This window comes from Athene cunicularia (assembly GCF_003259725.1).
Source record: "Athene cunicularia isolate RWA chromosome 3 unlocalized genomic scaffold, athCun1 chr3_part1, whole genome shotgun sequence".
NCBI classification, from domain to species: domain Eukaryota; kingdom Metazoa; phylum Chordata; class Aves; order Strigiformes; family Strigidae; genus Athene; species Athene cunicularia.
The window spans coordinates 65,816,214-65,835,453 of record NW_020799097.1 but is presented as its reverse complement, the minus strand read 5'-3'; the positions used below and the strand labels follow the sequence as shown (position 1 = coordinate 65,835,453).

Genomic DNA, 19,240 nt, shown 5'->3' with positions numbered 1-19,240 from the left:
TCTTTCTCTTTGTCTTGCTATCCGTCATCAGTTCTTCATCCTGTTCTCATTTAGACATGCAACCAGTTCTACTTAAAGCACTAAACCTTTGGCTATAGTGCATGGTGACCAGCCAGCAGATTTGATGATTGCAGCTGGTGGCATGTGCAGAGCAGTAGCCCCTGCTGTCCTTGAGGGAAATGTCCCCCAGAAGGAAGTGAGCTGTACCAGAAAGCATGCTGCGTGACAGCCACTGCACTGGAGGAAGCTCGCTATCTACATGAGGCTGAAGGCTAGCGCAGATTTCTTCACCTGGTGCACACAGGAAGCAGCGTGACAGATGTCTGACTTTCCTTCAGGCAGCCGCCTGTGCGCTTCTCAGACAGATGCGGGAGTTGTGGTTAAATATTACAGCCTAACCTTTTACTTGCTCACAGACAAACAGGAGCTAAGTAACTTTAAACCATTAGCTCCATTTTAAGTATCTCTTCCATGGGATGAAGGGCAGTTGACTCTCAACCATGTTACATCTTCCGAATGAGTGAGTCAGAATGAAAATCCCAGGCTACGCTTACCTACAGCAAAGCATGTTGCCAGTGCATCTAATGAGGCAGATAAGTGCAAAAGTCCTCCTCTGTCCCTTGTTCTGCCCATCTCATAGGATTCAATTTTCCTCTCCTCCTTACTCTGTCACTGGTTTGTTTTGGCCATCATAATTCACTGCATGGCCTGAATCAAATTGTTGAATGCTGACTGCTGAATCTGAACCATTGCACTTCTGGGAGGATGGGAGTGACAGCTTACAAAGAGCTCGCTTGGCTGTGAAATCAGGAGGGCTTTTTGAAAGCTGCCTTAGCCCTTAGCCCTGTCACCATCCCTGGTCTCATCAGAGGGTGCTAGGACCCCCTGGCCCCAAACACTTCTGCTTCCCCACTGCTCAGCTGCCCCGGTGGTGCTGAGGACAAAGGTGGTGAATCTGATTTGAGAGAAGAGAGGGCACATAAGGACTGGTCATTTATTCTTTATTTAAATATGTCCAAAATTGACTTTAGGAGATACCAATATAACTCACTGGCATTCAAGGGAACACCTAATAGCCTTTCAGTGCTAACAGCCAAGATTTAATTTTAACTGCAAAGCTGAACAGTTTCGAAGAAGACACAATGTGACACCACCATTTCCACCTGTGTACTGTCCTTTGGGGAAAAAAATAAAGCCCACATTAGTTTTCATCCCCTATACTAAAAGAGGTGGTGTTCTCCAGTTATAATTGAAATGGAGATTTCATTCACCTGTTAGAATCTAAAGACTAAATGAAGGAGAGATCATAGCAATTATTCATTTGGCAAGAAAAAATATTAGCAAAATGCACATTGGTGACAGTCAGTTGTATTTCACAGTTGCATTGCAAAAGCTTCGAATGGCCTCAGTTCTAAATTTAAGATAGGCAGAAATTGTTATGTTTAGCATGTCCTAAAATTATTCAGCACAGAAATACTTTGGGGAAGTGTAAAAATTAATGCTCAATTTTTCAAAACGCAGCTTAAAGGAGAAGGAATGCTGATGTGGAAATATGAAATAAATGCCATCTTGGTAACAATTTTACCAAATGTAGGGAAGAGTCATACACTTCATGTCCTTGTTGTAAGATTCTTGGAGAAAATACTCCCACTCAGATAGAAACTCACTGTAAACAGCTCTCTTGCTGTTACAGTTGATGTACTTTTGAGGATGCAGTGGCTCTTAGAAAGGAGCAGAGCACATTGTGCAATAACGTGACCTTATGTTACATAGACACTTCCAGTTTTGGAATGCGAAATGTCTGAAACTGGGAGTGGGTGGACAAGAGGTGGAGCCAGCCAGGAGCCTGGGTGGCTGTGTTTCTGAGAAACTCTCTTCTGCTGGTGAGTACTGCTAATTTGCCAAGCGTATGGCTAAAGCCCTGAATAGTGCTAAGCCGAACCACTAAATGACATCGAGTCGCAAACGGACATGGAGCTATAGGGTGATATTTTGGAAGTTGAACATGTAAAACTTAGTCAAAAACAAGGCTGAATTCTTTCAGACCCGAAACCACAGCCTCCCAAAATGCGTCAGAGATTCTTGATGCTGCAGCGAGGTCAGCTTCCCTCTCCCCCCCCCCACCTGTGAGTCAGGACAGCTCTATTAAAGGAAGCTTTTATTGGAAGCTGTCAATAGAGAGGTAGACAACATGCAGGTGGTGAGGACACAGTGGAAAAGAGTTTGGATCCCGTGCCTGCATAAATGGTCACCAACGGGGAGAAGACCATTTTTCTGGAGAACAGAGGGATACTGAGGAAAGACTAGTGTTTGAGCAAGAGGTAGGTTCATCTGATTTCACTTTCTCTTTAATTAAAACTAGTCTTCAGAGTCCACTCAAGCTGCCATTGTATACATTTCTCAAGGGGGACCAAGGCTACGTCTCTTGTGGGCTTGGTGCCCTCAGTGCTTGTCCACAGTTCTTCTATATCGAATTTTGCTGAAAATCACAGGAAAATAATCTTAGAGCAGCTCAGTTCACTCTAGAGAGAAAAAGAAAACCAAGGAGGAAACAGAAAGTATTGGACAAGTGGGAATTTCAGCAGTATGATCTTGATTTTCAGGCAACGCAGACACTTTTTGAAATAGAAACTTTCTGAGGGGTAGTCATGCACTTAATCCTTTGCTATAAATCCAAACCTTCTCATGGGTGGATCAACATTAGTGGGACTTAAAAATGTCAGTGAACTGGTGTCTCATTTATATTAGTGCTCCTCAACTTTTTCCTTGTTGTTTCTTACTGCTGTTATTACCTGGACTGCTCTAGCAGAGTGTTAGCATAGATGATATTCCTGTAACAAGCAGCGTGTCAACTACTGGGACCTGTGGTTTTAGATGTGCTCTTCTTTTAATGTTGGCAGGTGCTCTGTGCTTCCTGAACTCACTGTTACGGCTGCTGGAGAAGAAATATGTTGCAGCAGCTTTGTGATTAAAAAGATACCCCTAGAACTAATTTATAGTGTCAGTACTTTTATTGTTCCTATGTGAGTTTGCTAGCAGAAGGAAAGAGATCCTGCAAACCAGCTGTAGTTATTTAATTTATGATCTGTCAGAAAAGAAGGTTTTGGAGTCCAATCCTGATGAGCACCTTGGGTAAAAAGACCAGAGCATGGTCTTGGCTATGCAAGAAGCTGACCTACCTGAGCCCTCAGTACACTGTGTAGCACTGCATTTGAGTGATTTTCCTGAGAGCATCCCATGTACAGTCTCCTGCTATATTGAAGGCTTATGTTGTACTGGTTTGATCCACTTTCCATTTCACTGGTGGAATATTTCGATTAACTTTCCCACAAGCTGATCCAAACTGCATTAAGGGGGGGGAGGGGGGGAAGTTACTCCTTTAAATTTCATGTCAGTGTTAAGATTTGGATTTGAATCCATTCATGGTGCATTTCATAAGCAACCTCAGCAAGGCTTTTTTCCTAGAGGTGGAAGTAACCTTTTCTTTAAAAAATGCAACTGGATGCACTTGTGGTGCCCCTCTGACTGCCAAGCATTCGTTAACAAACACTCAGGCAAATGGATCTCTTTATACAGATATGTCTGAGCCTGTATTTGGATGTATTCACATTTGGAGTTTGAGTTGGGGAAAATAAGCTGCTCTTGATAGACTTGCTGAGGCAGGTATCTGCTTGAAATCAGATTTGTGTTTTCCATTCAGAAAGTGTTCAGTCTAAAGATGGTTGCGAAGGAAGAAGAAACAGCAATACATGTTCTTAAAGCATAAAGCAAGGCAGTGGTTGAGTTGTACGATGAGGGAAGGAGGATGGGGACAGATAAACCTGAGCACAGTCGTGTGAGCAGCAGGGGTGCAAAACAGCACATGGGGGCCACAGCAACAGGCAAAGAGAGCTCTCGGCTGCCTCGGCAATACTAGCTGCCACGTTCCTCTTCAGTGTGATTCAGCAAATTGTTTCCCCCTTGGACAAGATGGAAGTATGCTTCCTCTGCCATCTGCCTGGTTGCCTGCTGTCCCAACCTGCTCTGAGCAGCTAGCAGGAAGCGTGGCAGCCTTTGGCCTCTGCTGGCCTTTTTCTGACCTTCCTCTGCCCTTTGCACTTTCTGGCGAGGTCCTGGTGCAGTCAGGCTGCAGGATAGCAACGTAACTGCCAGCATCCTCCAGATGTCATGTGAAACTGCACTTTGATTCACAGTTCTGTTCTTGCTACTTTTTTTGCTAAGCAGGTTTATAAAGAATATAAAGTCCAAATCATATTTTAAGATTAGATTTGACATCCTTGAACAGATCAAGGAGAAAAATAAATTGTTACCCTGAAGAAAGCTGGGAATAAGAATATCGGACTGATAGCTTCTTTGCTTTTAAGTTTTGCTGATCAGAATTCAGAGGCTGAATTCTGGATCAAACACCCATAGCTGTTTTGTGATCAAATACTCCCAGCTTGTGAAGATGCAAACGGCAGCTCCTCCAGCTTGCTGTAATGAACCAGCAACTCTTTGTTGGTGCTAGCAGAGCAATTAGGCTCCCTGCTAGAAGAGCGGTGTTTGTTACGCAGTTGCATCCAAGTGACTGGGGTTATTTTACTCAAGCAGACCTCACTGATCCACAATTAAAATGGCATTTTCATCTCACACTTAGAGGTTGAGAAAAAGCTTTTGAAGATCTTAGTTGCTCTGATGATGAGCTTAGTAGTGGAACAAAATCAAACAAGGGTCTTTTGCTGCAGCAGTTGGGTCGTGACTGAGACAGTTGGCTACTTCATTATAGCAAACACGTAGGTGGCCTTTCTCATGTTTTGAGATCCAAGAAAGGAGCTGTGACTTTACTAACACCTTTGAGGGGAGTGGAGTCAATCCTTCGCAGAAGCAGGGTCACGTCAGCTGTGCTGTATGCAGCACAGGCTGACAGTGAGTCCTTTCCTCTCAGCTGCTTTGAAGTTACAGGCTCCATCTTTCTGGCAGAATCAGATCCAAGTGGTGAGATCACTGTGGGTTCAGGCAATCTAAAATCTGTGTCATTTTTTTCACCTGTTTGACTGTGGTATTTATAGCTAATTCTTACCTGTGATTTATCTTCGGTGTAATAGTTACCAGTAGCCTTCCTTGCTGGTACTGGTTCAGCTCTTAGGGAAACACTGGATGTAATTTGAAGGATTATTAGGGTGAGATCCACTCGTGAAACCCAAGTCAAGTTAATGATGAAACCTGAGTTTTGTTAATAATACATTGTAATTATTACTGCCAGCAGAGCAGATATCTCGTATTTCTCATCTTTTAGCTTGAGGATCCTAGTTACAGTGATCTGTTCGACTTCTCAGCTGTTCCACCCCTTTCTTGGGCCTGCAAAAGGAAGGTGCCCCATCTCCTCCACCATATTTCAACTTGAGCTTTCCCGGGTAGAGCAGTGCCCCCCGCAGATGTCGGTGCATTACACAAGCAGAGAGGCCGAGAAGAGGATACATTATCAACAGATGAAGCAGCAGAACGTTAATAATACAAGACACCTAATTGGACCTGCCCTTTCGCCCAGCAGCGAGGACATATGTCAGCACGCAGCAGGCGCCAGGCCCATGGCAACCTGCTCCCACCTCCTACAGGTCTTCACAAGGAAAAAATTGCATTATGAGCTGAGCCTCTTGCCTGCTGTAATTGCCAATAAAACATTAATCCTAACCTTTTGTAGACTGCTTCTATTGCTCGCACCTCAGAGATGCCAGGCCAGATTGGAGAGGTGACATAAATCATGGTGCACGTTACACATTGGTGAGTGGGAGGGGAGCATACGCTGGTGAAAGTGACACCGTGCAAGGGTGGGAGGGAAAAGGCTGCAGCAGGAAAAGCGACCTGTGGCAGGGTGTAGGAAGATGTGAGGTAGCGCAGCCCCTCGTTACTTAACACCATATCTTCTTACTGCCTCCCATGGCTCCTGTTGCAGCCTCCCCTCCTATCCTGCGCTGGTGCCCGCTGCTTCCATTTGCTTGTGGTGGGGTGCTCCTACCCAGGGTGTGAAATCAGCGGTACTGTTGCCAACTGCAGACGTTCGTACTGTGGAAAGTGCCACTGTAGGGAACTGCTGTCCCACCCGAGGTGCAGGCAGCCACCGTGTCCCCTCTCCCATCCCACCTGTGCCATGTGCTTGTGGGGGCGCAATTTTGCGACTTATTTACATTCAGGACAATAACTTTCCAACACCCACAGTTTAAACACTGGCCTGTGGCAAAAGCTCCTAGCAGGAACTTACTGAAAAGAAGAGCTACCACCCTGTTTTATTTTACTTCTGCTTCTTATCTTGCCTGTATCATGACCAAGTGTTGTATGTGGCACTGAAAACAGAAAATTTTTGTATCCTTGAACCCCTCATGGGTGGGCTTCTTACCTGTCCAGCAGATCCTCATCATGGTTTGGGCAGCAGAGAAGGCGAGGAGAAGGTGAGCCGGCAGCCCTGGAGCCCCCGCCAGGGAAGGAGGGAGGTGGTGCTGGGAGGGCTGGGCTGGATGTGGTCACCTGTGCTGCCATGGCATGTGACTGCCCCTTCCTGCCCCATCTCCCGGCAGTGCCCCCGCACAGCAAACCCACCAGCCGATGAATCTGGCTGAAAATTTCTTTCCCTCAAATTATTCTTGAGACAGACTGTTTCTTGGTTTTAAATTGAATTTGTGCACAGTTAAAGCTGCCTCTTGTGGGGACACTGAAAGCCCAGTGGCCAGGGGCCCATGTGGGTGTAGGGGTCCGAGGCAGCGCCTCGCCGTCGCAGCGCCCCTGGGACAGAGTGGCAGTGCTGCCAGTGCCCCCAGCCTGTGGGGAGCCAGGGGGCAGCTGCTGGCCTCTGCCAACCCATGTAGGCAGACCCAGGGTGCAAAGTTTCAGGGAAAAGGCACCAGTCTTTTCTACATGCTTTTGAAAACTACCATGTAATAAAAACTATTTTCCTAAGTGTACCGTGAAGGTAGTTTTCCATTTTTCTCATATGCTTTCCTGCTGTTTTTTTTTTTATTTCATCTTCTGCTTTGTACATTTTGCTTTAAATAGGTGAAGTCTTAAAAAGATAGGTAATATATTACTGTTACTTAAACAGAATTCCTGCTCCAAATCCGAGTGGGGGGAATAAGCTGAGGTTCTGATTACTATGCTTTTAGCTTTAGAACATAAGAACCCCACAGTGGTTTAGGGTATGCGGTCCTGTCTCCAATTAACTTTATGTAAATGTACTGCCAGAGTATGGTCTTAACTATTTAAAGCTACTAATAATTACTTTTACATTCATATTTCCTCTAATATAATAACATTTACTCTTCATTTCATATGAAAATTAAATTGTCTGAAGAATAATATCATCAGCTGATTTGTCTTGCATCACAATGTTTATCTATTCTAGTAAAAAAATCAGTGACTATTAAATTTACTGCTAAGGCATAGGATGGAAAGACAAAACTATGATGCTGAACAAATGGTTGCATCAATGGGAATTAATCACAGCATATCAAGAAAAGAGCATGGTCTCTATTCCCCCCTGGATTTAATGTTAAATATAAACTTATTAATTTCAATTACTTTTTCTAATTTAAAAATTAGAATAAAATAAAAATTGTAATGCCAGAGTAATCATTTTCATTGAATCGTTCATGTGAAGTTGGCAATGTATTAGAGAGGGCTTTCCTTCCTGTTGTAAATGAGAGAAAAGGTCTGGTATAAACCTATGTGTTTTTGTTTAACTCCAGCCCCAGAACGATTGATGTGAGGTATTTGTAGCCACACAGGAAGGCTGAATAATAATGAAACAAACCCCTCATGTAAGCATCAGCCAAATGAGTTACAATATTAAATATAAAAATCATAATTGTAGAAAAGACCATTTCCTTTCACAGCTCATGTGGAGCACTAGAAAGTTGGCATGTGTATTACTTCCAGTAGTAATATTGCAGTAATGTACTATAAACAGTTGCAGACATTCTTAAGAGAGTCCTTGGGACCTGGCTTGCTTTCCTTTTGGGTTAGGGGGAGCAAAACTGATGCTGTGCAGAAGTACAGAGTCTCCCTGGAGAGGCAGGTTGCTGAACATCTGTGCTGACCATAGTTGTGGCTTATCCTGCTGCAATTAAACCTGTGAAAGTTTCAGGACCCCTGACACAATAAGGTGGGGTGAGCAGTGGGCTCAAGTGTGGTCAGCATGGCACATGAGCAAGGCTGGCAAGTGCCAGCGGCGTGGAGGTGAACCAGGACTAGGCGTGAGCCCTCCTGTTCCTCGGCGTGAGGCAGCCCCTTGGCTGCTGCTGAGTGGAGCAGACGGACAGATAGATAGCACACAGTGTCTGAGCACCGATCTCCACTCACTGCAGTCTGCATGCCAGCTGACACACACAGTTGCAGCGCCAGCACTTTAAGGGCATTTTCATTAATTCCTGTAAGTACAGGTATTTGGGAATCAGAAATTCAGATACGTACTTGGAAGCACTTCTTGATATTGCTCATAAGATACTAAACTCTATCACTTGGCCAGATGGTCCTTTATACTCATACCACTTTATTAGGCAGCATAGGAGTGTCTTACATGGGACTAAGTTATATTTACACCCTTCCTCAAAGCTTCTTTGTGCAGGTAAAATGATAGAAACTGTCCTCACAGTAGATGAGACTTGCAGAGCGGGGCTGTAAAAGTGCAACTGTCATCTCCAGTCTTTAGGCCTGTGTGTCTGCTTCTGGTGGGCAGAGCCTTCTCTCAAGGGCAATGCTGGCTCAGGCAGCCGAACTGGTGTAGGATGTGTCCCCTTACTTCAGCTCTCAGTCTTATTTCAGGTCCATGGAGAAGTTTGCTGTACAGCTCTGTTTTTGCTTCTGAATCTATTTCCTAGTCCAGTGGGTTGTATTAGGATGTCTTCGTAGCAAACTCGTCTACTTGGTGTGGGATGTCAGAATGCAGAACCCATGTAGAATATCTGCCTGGTCTTTTCACATTTAATTTTTTCATAATCTCAGTGAAAAAGAGACAGTTTCAAAATCTGAATTTTCCCCCCTCAAGTTTCTCAAGTTATGTTTAGATACAGGAAGTTGTTTTGCATAAAGGTAAGAATGTGTTTTTAACAAGAAAAGTTGGTGTTAGACCAGCTAAATATACCCACACAGTCATACTCAGTGGGTAGTCCTGGCTATTTTTAGGGTTTGTTTTTGCCTCTCTATTTTTTTTTTAGTGACACCTCCACTGTACCTTCAGCTCGTAGTGAAGCACTGTTTCCTGCGCCGGCATGAAACTTGCAATTATAGGAGGAGTCAGTCTTGTCAGGTGTCATTTATCAGGCATTGCAGAGGACTGGTTTCAGTGAAGGAAGAACAAAGCTTAATAAAAAGAGAGAGAGGGAGAAGCATTCTCTTAATAATTTGCCCTTTGCAACAACAGACCCTTATCTGATCACCCACGCTCATCTGGCTGCTGACGCTGTACTTGCTTCATTAGTATGAGCTATTTTTACACCTTTTGTGTCTTTTGAGGAACTGAGTGGGCCTGCTGGCTTGTAGTGATTCACCATCTCCAGGCGAACAGGGTGTCCTCAAATCCTGTGAGGGGGATAGGAAGAGAGATGTAGGGGGAAGAGTTCAACTGAATGAGCAAGTTGATTAATTGTCTAAGGTGGTCTGAGTGCTAAAACATTGTACTTTAGTCTTAAGGAAAATAGCCTACATGCTTTTGGTTTACAACAGTTTTTCAGATTCTTAGGAACTATCCCAAGGAACATTTAGTAATTAATTAGTTTAAGTGCAGCTTAGCAAGCATACTAGTGCATATACTCTATGTCTTCCTTTCCCTGTTTGTAAGGGGGATGTTGTGGGATGGACTAGGGGATGTTTGGGAGTTAAACTCGATGATCTTTAAAGGTCTCTTCCAACCCAAACCGTTCTATGATTGTCCATTGGTGATGCTTTCTTTGTTTGTAGTGTACAAGTGTCACTGGTGTATCACAAGCACCCAAGAGACTTTTGGGCCAAATCATTAGCTGACTTCATTTCCAGTTTTGACAATGGAAAGAAAACTAAATTTGGTAGAATGTGCAAAGCATGATACAGAAGAAGGAGGACCCTGTACAAAGTTGTCTGGGGTTTTCTATAATATAGCTGAGCAGCAGCTGCCTTCCCTTTCGATAGACTATCAGCCCTGAAAATGTCCTCTTAGAACTTACTGAGCTCTTGCCTGGTGACTGAAATTAAGATTTTTGCTGTCCTTACTCCAACTTTTACTGGATAGGAGTGATTTGGTGTCCAATTGTGCCACTTATTAAGTACAGGATAATGGTTTCATATTGCAGGTTTCCTTAGAGTATTTTCAAAAGCTAGTGTGAAGTGAGATACACACCCGAAACTTTCAGTTGCTATTTGTACTAGGAATGCCCTGTAATATTGCATCCCGGTCCAACTCTGTCTGCTATAAAGATGTAATGAAACCTGATCAGTGTCTTTCCCAATAAATGTTTTGAGTTTTATTGTGTTGCACTTGTGACTCTGTTAACTGAGCTGTCAGCTTGTCCTGTCCCTCAAATGCCAGCACAGCCCTGTGGAATAACAGGTTTTATATGCAGATTCAGGTATAGTCGTAGACCTTCATCTTTTCAGAGGTGTTTACTCAGGAGAGTGATGCTCATGTTAATAAACACAGTTGATTTGTGTTTTGTAGAAAGAAACCTGACGGCAAAGAGTGACATTTCATCTATACCTACAAAACGCAGCAGAAAGCATATGCATATTTTACTGAATTTTTTAAGAGGTTCTGATTCAATTGGGTATTATACATACTGACTTCCAATGCTTCATGCAATAAAAAGAAGGAAGTAATGTAAAATATGACCAGAGTAATTTTAGAGGTCTTTTTTTCTTTTTTTTTTTTTTTTCTTTTTTTCCCCTGCTAGGCATCCTGAGGGTTGTAAAGAAAGCAACATCCTTAAATGTGCAGTCTAATTAATGTATCCAATATTACCACTTCAGAATCTTTAGGCAATGCTAAGTGACCAGATTTGCTACAGCAAAATGTCTGTAGTCACTAGTCAAAACAAAACATTTTGGCTTCAGAGTAGTGACTGTTGCAACATCTGTGTGATATATAGGATTTAGGGCTCGATAGCTGTTCTCAGATGAACTGTAGAAGGTATTCAGAATGGATTGAAATAAAACTGCCATAAAGACCCATTCTACTTTGGGTACAAAAAATTGAAAAAAAAATGGTAAGAACATGCTACTGATGTTTACCATGCATCTGTTTATGTTTTGACATGTGGTGACCACAGGGCTTAGTAAACAATGACAGGTTTTAAAATAAGCTTGTATAATAATCGGTGTGAGTGAAAAACAAACGCAAGCTTAGATACTATAAATGTCTTCCTATGTAATTCTTCCTGGGATGAGGGTGTCTGTCAGAGGCAGTGCATTTGCTCATTCAAGAAAGTGTTTGAAAGACACAGATATTTTCATGTGAAATGCAAGTGGCTTCTTCTGACACAGTGTGAAAGGAGGCATAGCTGTTTGCAAAATCTGCCATGGTTGCATAATTAGGATTGCGTAACTTTTAAACTAAAAAAGCCTCAGTTCCCAGAAAATTCAGCCTTATTTTCCCTCTAAGATGAAAATGCTAGTCTGATATTTGCCTAATATTTCCGTTTGGCAGCAGAATAGTATTTACTTTGTACCTAAAAATGATGCAATACTTACACAAATTTTGATTTTATTTTTTTTTTTCCTTGGGAAAACTTGAAGTAAAGCTGTATAGTATCTTAGCAGGGACTTACCAGTACAGGTCTGTTCTCCCCAGAGGCTGCCCAAGGTTGCTGTTCTTGTGTGAAAACAAAGACATCTCAACCTTTGCATGCCATTTCAGTTAGGAAAATTGTTATATCTGACAACTTCAGTAATTTGAACCCTCCAGTGACAATGTTCTTACCCTTCTAACTGTAGATGATGTTTTATAAATCTGGAAATAACCACAAACCACGTCCACACAGGAATCTTGCTCTTTGCATATACTTCATCTTTCACAAGTGCTTCTAAATTCATAGCTTAATTAATGTCCTTTATAAGATGTGAAACTTCCCTTTCTAATTAATACATTTCTTTGTGTTGAATTGGGAAAAAAAATCTTTAATCTCAGTAATTTTCACCAGTTCTTGCAAATGCAGAACTTTGATTGAAATCTCAATGACATCACATAACGTCATTGGTTAGTGTTTGGGCCTTTGCTTTTCACAGATTTTAGGTATTTAGCCTTTTGTGGGCTACATAATGCCTATTTGTTTACATCATAATAGATCAGGGCCAAACAGCAGGGCTAAAGCTCCGTTTCTTTTCTACACTGCAGGCTCGAAAAAAAAGGTAATCCTACAAATAGTGATTAGAACCTATTTCACACTTTTATGGTTTGGCACAGTATCCTTATGTTCAATTGCTGTGGCTCAAAGAAGGTGGGATAGAGTTGAGTTTCTGCTAATGAAGAGAGCAACCCAAGAATTAAGAGCTCATTTATATCTCAGCACCACTTTGGATACTACTATACATTGTTAATGTGTATTTAGTAAATACTTTTAACTTACTACTTAACTCACCCTTGAGAGGAACTCATTCTTCTGTAGGTTAAAACCAATGAGATTAGATATCATATAAACCTAACTTCAGCCAACACAAAATAGTGTTTGAAGAGGACCTTAGTTGTGGGTATCTGTTTCTGACTCTTCTCTCCATGGGAGCTACTCTCACTTGTAAGTCACTGCATAATATAATTCAAAAGAAAATGGGGGGGGGGGTGTGCAAAATATATTTTAATATTTGAAATTTTAATAACAGTGGAAATGCTGTCTGTCAGATCTGCCATTGCTTTGCCATCATATTTTAAGGTCCATGTGGGATATTACTGGTATTCTACTCATCTGTTTTCATTCTTTAGCTTGTTCCCCAAGGAAATCAGTAGCAGTGTGAGAAGATTAGCAGTTTATATAATTCTGTTTAGTTTCAGATCTTAATAATCCCGAGTTTTTGCTTTTGTATAGATTCAGAATGTTCACATCAGAAGACGGTGAACTAGAACAGGTAGATTTTGTATTATCTGATGTGCTTAAGCACCTCTGACAGACTTTTATGTGCACAGCAAGGTTAGGCAACTAGAAACAATATGTTTACCTGCTCCTGTAAAAGCAGTGGGATCAGAGAGATCAATTAGCTCCTAATTGACTGACAAGATTGTTTGTCCTGTTGGCTGTTTTGGCATCTCTTTGATAGCAGGTTTTTGTTCAGTTTAAGGAGAAGAACTGTGATCTGTTTGCAAAACTTCTACCTATAAAGGAAGTGTTTAAGATTAATTTGGCTCCTGGGAACCTGTTCCTCTCTCTCTCTCTTTTTTTTTTTTTTTTTTTTTTTTTTTTTTTAATAGTCATCCTGTTGAAATAAGTCTGTGTTCAGTTGGACTTTGGGAATGTGAAAGCTTTTTTTATACATTTTTTTCGTTCGGTAGTAATGTGTACATTGTGCATGATGCTGAAACAGGAAATAGTGATGTACTTTAAGTGAGCAATCCTTGTCATTATAGTGAAAAGGTCAGTGTTAAAGCATTTCTGCTGTAGGCTTCTTCTATGGCTTCTTAAAATACACTCAACTTGAATTTAAGTTTTTGGGGGGTGCTATTTTTCTATAGAGAGTGGCAATTTAAAATTATATTTGAGATACTTAACATAGAAAAAACGGAGTGTTTTGCTGCAGCTGTGCTATAAGTATTTATGATGCAAGCCAGCATCTCTTAAAGAAAATCACACATGTTGTCGTACTACCATTTAGTGCAATTTATGTTATGAATTTCTTTGTAGACATCTTAGATGTGATGGATTAGTTTATTTTCACCTTGAAACAAATAACCTCAGATATTTAGTATGTAGGAGGTAAGACCCTAAACCTAAGTAATGTTCATTTCTGTTGGTTTTTATGAGGAATAAATCAGGAATTATGTCCTTGGATTTTCAATTCATTGCTTCAGATTCATACCAGGATAATGTAGATCAGAATTTGTCTCTTACTTTTGCTTACTGTTGGGGTGATTTGTCTCCTTTTAGTTGCTCTGAGTCAAACCTCGTATCTGTTCAAGCTCCTTGAAGTCAAATGAGAGACTCTTGTTCCATACCTGATTTTTTTGTAAGGTCATTGAAGAATGGGTAGAGTGTGCCTGATCTCTGATTTGGTAAGATCACATTCAGAGGAGGGAAAGAGTCTTGTTCTTCCTCACAGCATATACCCACTGACATTTATATGAAATGTCTGAGACAGGTGTAAGTTCCTACAGTTAAGGTTAACAGGTGTTACAGTACAACAAATTTGGTTATTTTTTTTGTTTTCTTAGTTGGCTTCAGCATTGTTTTAAGCAGACAGATTTCAGTTATTTTCTTCAACATACTCAGATAATGGTCTCAGATAATAGTTTGAATTATCTGAATTAACAAGATTAAGGTGAGTTTGGTAACGCCTTAAAATGAATGAAATAGTCAATACTACTACAATTAACTAATATGTGCTGTTATATGCAATCTCAGTGGTTTTGATTCTGGAATAGTTCTCAGATTATGAGCCAGATTTAATGCAAGCACTGCAATAATAATTGCACAAATCAGGATGCCAGGTTTTATACCACTTTCAGTTTTACATGCACAGATTCTGTCCCTTGAAACCAGCAATTACCAGGAACACAAGTGTGTGTTCATGGAAACCTGAGAGTAAAAGCCTGGAGCTTGTGTTTGGTCACAGTGAGTTTGTAGTCTACCCTTGATGCATCTGTAACTGGATGCTCTCAGTCAGTCTCCTCAGCTCCTGGCTTCTTGGGGGATCCGTGTGAGCACAAGTGTTTACTCAGTATAGCAGTGGAGAACAGATTCTGCCCTATAGCTTCTCCTCAAGTAAGCTTAGCAGAGTTTGTTTTATCATTTAATAGTAAATTCACAGTGTACTACATGTACTTTCAGAGCAGTATTTGGTTTTGTGTCAGCTAGTACTTTTAAATGACATTTTAAAAAATACATTGTAATGATTGGTTCAGCTGCCCAAAAAAAAAAAAAAAAAAAAAAAAAAAGTGCTATTCCAAATGTTTCAGAGTATTTTCCAAACTGTGATTCTCTGGCTGGTTTTGGAGAATGGCAATACATTTAAGAAAGCACTGAAATCCAGAGGGCAGGCAGAACATCTGGGGTGGAATGAAATGAACAAATTGGAGTAGTAGTGTCTTCAAATGTGAAGAGGTAACAGCAGCAATTACAATATAGAAAGCAGTGGATAAAACAAATGCACCTAACCTGTTTTAAAAAGGTCTGCCTTCTTGGAATTGCATATGTAAAAGGATGTCTTACAACTCCTGCCAAACTTCAGCAAAAGCATAGGCATCCTTGCATTTCCCAGTAATTCAAGACTTTGCCAAGTGCCAGTGGTTGACGTAGGAATTTACAGTCATTCCTAGAGGTGTGCAAATAGACAGGTAGAAGGCCAGCTGCAAAACCACAGGCAGGTAGGACCCCCTAACCAGTGGCTGTTGGAAATGCAAAGAGAACCTCTCTGGTCAAGAATGGCAAGCCTTTTCACAAAACTGGGAAATTACAAAGTGTTTCTTCCTTCTTATCTTTTAGTAAGTGCAGTTCAAAGACCCCAAGTGTGGTGTCAATTGCAGTTGGTCATCTTTCTTTTCATTTGTATAAAATGCCAGAACCATATTCCCCAAGGACTGCATTCATTTTGTTATGTTGCTACATAACATCCTCAGCCCGTGAATAAATATATAGCCTTGCAAAGAAGGATAAACAAATGCTTATTGATCTTCATGCCAGTTAAATCATTCAGTTCAGAGATGCACACTGAATGCTGGTCAAGAGCTCTTCTTCAGACTTGGCCTTGGTAGAATAAGCTGCAAATCCATGTTTTATTGGGGTTCCTAGTCTTTTGTTTTTTCCACTGGGACGTCAACATCAAACAGCTCTTTGGAGAATATTATTAGCAGGGCAGGGGGAAATGTGGGGTAGTACAGCAAGCCAAAGGTGTGCTGTTTTTCTTCCCAAATGGCCAAGGCAATTTTCTTCTCAGCTGCAGGTGGGGAAGAGCTCAGAGGTGGCCTCCCTTTCTTGTGAGGCTGCTTGGCTGCTGGGTTTATCCCAGGCATGAGCTAGACTTGCCTAATAAGGATCTTGGCAGAGGTGTGTGTATGAATGTAAGGATTTCATAGGAGCCACTGCAACTTGTCTGTGCTAATGCTTGCCCTATAGAATACGAATTCTTTGGGGGCCAGTTACTGTGGTTTTAGGCCAGCTTTGTGCTGGCAGAGCTGGACAGAAAAGATTTAAAACAGGGCTGGATCTGACCCTTAGTCCTTACGCTAGAGTCAATATTTATTCTGTATGGTGCACTCAGGATTTAGCTTGGAAGACATAAGCTTCCAATTTGTTCACTTGCAAGAACTGTAATATGAGCTACAAATTGAGAAGTAGTAAAAATTGTATTTTGCCAAATTTTATTTTAAAGCTGTTGAGTGTAACCATTTTAATGGTCTGAAAAAAAGAGAAAAAAAATAAAAAAAGAAGGAAGGAAAGAATAATCTTGGAGCTCTGCAAATCAACCAAATATACATCCCCTACATGCAGCTCACAAAGGCACCTTAGCAAAAGGAGTGACAGGATAATGCTCCTTTCTAGAAAGTTTTAAAAGTCTTGATTTAGTAGGTGCATCTGACATAAATACAGCTCATGGTTTCCCAGTAATCTCATGTTCAAAGTTTTCACAGAAGTAAAATGTCCCAGTTTGAAGCGAGCAGATAGTGCAGTTAGTGTGGCTGGGGGAGCTGGCTCCCGGGCCACATTCCTACCAGGAAACCTGGCTTGGACCCTGGCCAGGCAGGACTTTGCAGCTCCTGTCAAACGATGTGCTCAGTGCAAGTCCCGTATGGCTTCTGATCTGTGTAGGTGGGCTCCTCTTAGTCACTCCAGTGGAGCTGAACCATGCCAAAGTTATTAAAAAACCTGCATTTTTTATCATCCTTCGTTCCTTAGTTTGAAATATGCAGTACTTTAAGTATAGGGAGTTTCTGTCTATTTAATAGTATATGTTTGATGAAGAGCAATGTTGAAAACTATATTTACAGTGTTTTCTAAAGGAGAAACATTAATCAGTTGAAGAATGGAAGTCTGTTGTTGGCTTAAACTAGGCTTTGAATGCAGGCAGATGAGATAGAGGCTTGACTGGAAAAAACAGACAGAATGAAAATTAGGTTTGCAGTGTCTTAGATTTCTTCAGTTAGGCCAGTCTCCCATTAGGGAGGGAGAAAAAAAAAATCCCACAGAAAGAAAATATTAAAGCCATCTTTGACACGGGATGGATGGCAGCTCAAATCAAACCAGAAATGATTATGTTGATTCTGGAAAGGGATTTATTTTCCCCAGGAGAGTGACTCTGACCAAACTTAAGCCATCAATAATCCCTGTAATTAGTCTATACCTGTTTCATAGTGTAGGTTGAAAAATTATATAGAATGTTCTGAAAATAGCAGGACCACGGAATGACTTGAACTCTGTAACAGAGGTCTCAGTCCAGAACACAAAATTGTTGGAAGTATATTAGTATCATCTTCAGCTCAAGTAAAACCATGGCTGTCACATTTCTGTGACTGTCAGATTTCTTGTCAAAAGGTGCTCTTGGTAGAGAAAATATGGAACAGAAAGGATACTCCCATCTTCTAGAAATTTCTTCTTCGCCATTTGCAAAATTGCCTAATAAGGAGAAAAGTATTTTTCTTTGAAGATGGCTAATAACTTTATGCTCTCTCAGTGAGAAAACTCCCTCTCGTCCCCGTTTCTGCTTCTCAAGATACACATTTTCCTTTACATCCATGCTGATCTATTGGCATCATTACTGACCTGAGATTCGGTTTAGCTCAGCTGCTGAAAATGGTTTGTCACTTACCTGCCATTTCCTCATAGGGCACTACAGAGCTGCTCAGTAGTAACTACTTCTGAAATCCTTAGGCACGAGGATTTCTTTTTCCGTTTGTAGTGACACTTTTTATTTGAGGAAACAGATTAGGAAAATTTTAAAAGGTTTTACTTGGATTACTTTTTCTTTTTTTTTTTTTTTTCTTTTAGAGAATTAGATAGAGTTATTTAAAAAGCCGTTAGTGCATCTGAATAACACTATGACCTAAAATACTCTGGTTTGTATTTGATAGCTTGCTATTATTTTGAACTATAGGGGATTTCTCTGTAGTTCCAATTTTTAAATGTTATCCATATTTAAGACTAAACCAACAGTCCCTTAACTATTGCTGTCCTAACTAGTGATATGTTATTTGTACTATTAAATAAATAATTGATAATGGGCGGCACAGTAGTGATTCTACTTATGTCAAGTCATGGAGCTTTACTAGTATCCATTTGTTCTTTGAAAGTGTTATTACTTACACAGAATTAAAATTATTTTTCAAATTTTGATTATTTTTTCTTTTATGGACAATTTATCATCTGTTGGTTGTATTCAGTGGGGAAACCATGAGTGCTCTAGCTGTTCTTCTGACAGTTTCTAATTGAGGATCATTATAGCAGGCTATATCCCATATTCTGAAGCTAATACTCCAGCTATTTCTAAAGATCTGTTCTTTAGAGATGCTCTGATTTCTGTCCTAAATAAAAACCATAAAGAAAAGCCGTAATTGTAGCTTTTGTTACCATAATTGACAAAACATCCTTTTTAATGAAACAAAAGCCAAAATCTGTTTGCAAGATAAGATTTCTTGAAAACTGTGAGAGTCCTCCTTTGGTGGGAGAAATGCTCTTTAGGGCAGTGAGATGATGTTCAGGCTCCCTGGTCTCTGTGCCGGTCTTTTCGGCAACACAAAGAGCAGCCTGCAGTCTGGTGACGGTCAGACAGGTGGCAAATCATGGCAGTCACAGAAGTCTTTTAACCATGTATTTGGTCTGTAGGTTTCTTCTTTGAGAAGGCAGCCATATATTCTTGAGCACTATCCCATGAGTGTTAATTGATTTGGAACCCTACTTGTGTTTCACTACATTTTCTTGTACCTGTGTGGTGACACCCTCCCCAGGATTTTGTTCTGGTCCCTGAAACATTTAATGAGAGGCCTGGAGTCTTAAAAGTATTAGCTGGAGAGAGGCGTTGAAAGGGGATTTGCCAATGGGATTCAGGGATAATCTAGGCTTAACAAAGGCGTAGGAATGAAGAGAGACATTGGCAGCTCTCTTTTTACCGA

At 41.0% G+C, this 19,240-nt stretch overlaps 1 protein-coding gene across 4 annotated transcripts in view; it reads left to right on the top strand.

Moving 5' to 3' along the window:
• The window catches only part of HIVEP2 (human immunodeficiency virus type I enhancer binding protein 2), a 123,606-nt gene that overhangs the window by 77,756 nt on the left and 26,610 nt on the right, over positions 1-19,240 (top strand). The gene's annotated exons all lie outside the window — the stretch shown is intronic.